Raw genomic sequence first — 3,315 nt, 5'->3', positions numbered from 1 at the left:
ACAAAAACTTATCACTAGTGATTGTCACTAAAATCAATTTCCTCAACAAGTTAAGAAAACAAATGCTTTCTAAAACAAATAACCAGAATAAAACTAAGACAAGAAAGCAAAAACGTGTTGCTAAAAAGTAGATCCACGAGAAGCAATCTTCGGCCAACTTCTTCCCAGACTGTTGTCCGCAGATGTTCTCAACATTCACAGCAACACTTTATCACACTCTTCACAGCACGTCTCTTGAATAAGGTTTTCTCTGAATTTCTGAACGTGCACACGTGAGTGAATATTGACCGAGGAAGAGGAAGAAGGCCACCACAAAAATCTCCCACGAAAATCTCCACGAAAATCTCTCCAATAAAAATTCTTCCACAAAAATTCTCCTCACGTGAAAACTCTTCACGAAAACTTTCCACAAAAAACACTCTGTCTCCACGAAAATTCTACACACGAACTCTCTGAATTTTTCCCACGAAAATTCTTTCTTTTAAGCTCCCACGAAAATCACCTCCACGAAAATTCTACACGTGAATTCTCTGAATTTTTCTTCTTCTCTCTCACTTCTCTCTCTCTCTATTTTTGAATCTTCATCTCTTATATTTAAAATTCACTTCATCTCACAAGGAAATCTACAAAATAAATAAATCAAGAGTTAAATCAATAATATCATATCTTCAAGATCTTTATCATAAATATAATATCTAGAAAAGTAAAACACAATATTCCACATAATCTTATCAAGATGAAATTAAAATTAAGGAAGATATTATATCACAATAAAATCTTAACATAATTATCTAGAAAGGCAAAATCATAATTAAATATTATACTTAATCAAATCAACAAGGAAAAAATAATATTAAGGAAATCAATTTTATATGTAAATTATATTTCCCTTCAAAAGCATTAAGTGCATCAGGTATTTTTCCTTCAAGATAATTGTTTTCCAGGTGAAGACGTCCGAGCAGAAGGCAACTGCCCAAAGTGCTTGGCATAAATCCTGATAATCTATTGTTAGACACGTCCATGTATACAAGATTACTTAGAAAATCGACTTCTTGTGGAATAGAACCCGTGAAGGCATTGTTGGCCAAGTTAAAAGAAATCGAAATGGATGAAAGGCTAAAAATGTCTGGAGGTATTGGCCCGATGAAATTGTTAAAGGAAAGGTCTAAGTATAGCAAGCTGGTGCAATTACTTAGACTTTGAGGAATCGTTCCTCCCAAGTGGTTATAACTCAAGTCAACATGATTCAACAACGTCAAGTTCCCAAGAGAAGCTGGTATCTCATTTGCCAACTTGTTTACATCCAGATAAATTTCTTGCACCCTACTTAGTTTTCCTATGCCGGAAGGAATAGGACCGTCAATAAAATTGCCTTCAAAACCGATGCGTGTCAGACCAATGAGGTTTTGAATACCCGAAGGAATGTTTCCATGTATTTTATTATCATCTAGGTACAAGACTCTAAGCTGACTTGAGAGATTGGCGATGGAGTCTTGCAAAGAACCACTCAAAAGATTATCGGCGGCAACTAGTACTTCAAGATTAGTACAATTTGTCAAGGATAAAATAAAGTTAATATCTTCTCAATACTGTTAGAGTAAATGAGGAGTTCTAGAAGAGATGGAAGCCTGTTGTAATATTTTAGATTTTTCCCTGTAAATTTGTTTGAAAATAAATATATTCTTTCAAGAAAGGAAGCATTTGAGACTGAAAGTGGAATGGGTCCATTTAAATCATTCGCTCCCAAATCAAAATACGTCAGTTTTGGAAGTGTGAAGCCTATATTCCAAGGAATGTTTCCTTTGAGTCTATCGTGGCTCATTATGAAATAAGATATACTGGAAATAATATATAAACCAGATGGAATTGCACCAGTCAACTCGTTGTTCGATAAACTGATAACCAATAAGCTCCGGAGATTGACAAGTGACTCGGGAATTTCTCCTTGCAACACACAGTTTGCCAGAGATAACATACCTAAACCGGTTAGATTTCCCATAAATGGTGGAATATTGCCAGAGAGATTTTTTTTGGCTAAGCCTAAAGCTTTAAGTTTAGACAAAGAACCAAGCTCTGGTATGATGATTCCTGTGAGTTCGTTGTCGATCAAATTCAGGTAATAAAGATTTGAGCACATGGACAGGTTTCTTGGTATCCCTCCACTGATAGAATTGTTACTGAACTCAAAAAACTGGAGCCGCCTCAAACGACCAAACTCTTCTGGGATTTCACCTGTGAAAGCTGTTGTTTTGTAAAATAAACTTTCTAAGAAAAGAAAGATTGCCTAAATGGGGTGAAAGGGATCCCACGAGGCCACGGGACATCAAGTTAATGGATACAACTTGTCCTCGATGCCTTTTGCTGCAGAGAATTCCTTCCCAATCACCAAAATGTACAGATTCATTCCACAACCTCAGAGACCCCAAGGGATCAACATGAATAGCGTTCTTGAAGGCCGGTAGGGCTGAAAAATCGGTTTCGTTGCTCAAGCAAGTCACAAGAGTAGTGGTAAAATACAAGAACAGAAGGCTTAACAACAACTCCATGGAATGAGTATTATTGCTAGAAATTAGCTTTGCCATTGCTAGTTTTTGTTGGTAATTAAAATGAGAAAGAAGAGAAGACTTGAATAAGTTGCTGTAGCTTGAAGGGAAGTCAGAACACACTTTTCAACGTTAAGCATTACAATTTAAATAACAAACTAATCCTAAAAAAAGCCATGAAAAATTGAATATGAACAGCACACCCCAACCAACTCCTAAGAATGAGGAACAACTTTGACTCAATCAAACTTAGACTTGTTCAGCAGTCCTAAGCATGTATTCCAACACTCCTCCTTGCTTTAGGAGCTGTGAATACCAAGTTTCTGTCTTAGAAACTCAAACTTGCTGACTGGAAGTAGCTTTGTAAGCAAATCTGCCAATTGATCTTCATATTTGCAGTAAACCAAATTCACAAGTTCTTCTTTCTTGCACTTCTCTTAGAAAAAACAATTTGATGTTGAAATGTTTAGTTTTCCCATGAAACACAGGATTATGGGAAATGACAATGGCTGCTTGGTTGTCAACAAAAATCTCAGTGCTTTCTTTCTGCTCCAGAATTAGTTCCATTAAAATCTTCCTCAGGCACAAAGCTTTATTGACAGCAGCTGTTGCAGCAACAAATTCTGCTTCAGCAGTGGATTGAGCTACGGTTTCTTGCTTCTTCAAACTCCATGAGAAAATACTAGATCCAAGAGTAAAACAGTAGCCTGAGGTACTCTTCATATCATCAATGGAACCTACCCAGTCACTATCAGAGAAGCCAACCAGATTG

The 3,315-nt window shown here is 36.5% G+C and overlaps 1 pseudogene; it reads right to left on the bottom strand.

The window, feature by feature from the left end:
* Positions 1 to 833: 833 nt before the first annotated feature.
* LOC142523130 (uncharacterized) lies at positions 834 to 2,582 on the bottom strand (annotated as a pseudogene).
* Between the last annotated feature and the right edge of the window lie 733 nt (positions 2,583 to 3,315).

Source organism: Primulina tabacum, chromosome 13 (assembly GCF_025594145.1).
Source record: "Primulina tabacum isolate GXHZ01 chromosome 13, ASM2559414v2, whole genome shotgun sequence".
Classification (NCBI taxonomy): domain Eukaryota; kingdom Viridiplantae; phylum Streptophyta; class Magnoliopsida; order Lamiales; family Gesneriaceae; genus Primulina; species Primulina tabacum.
This window is presented reverse-complemented; position numbering and strand designations above follow the sequence as displayed.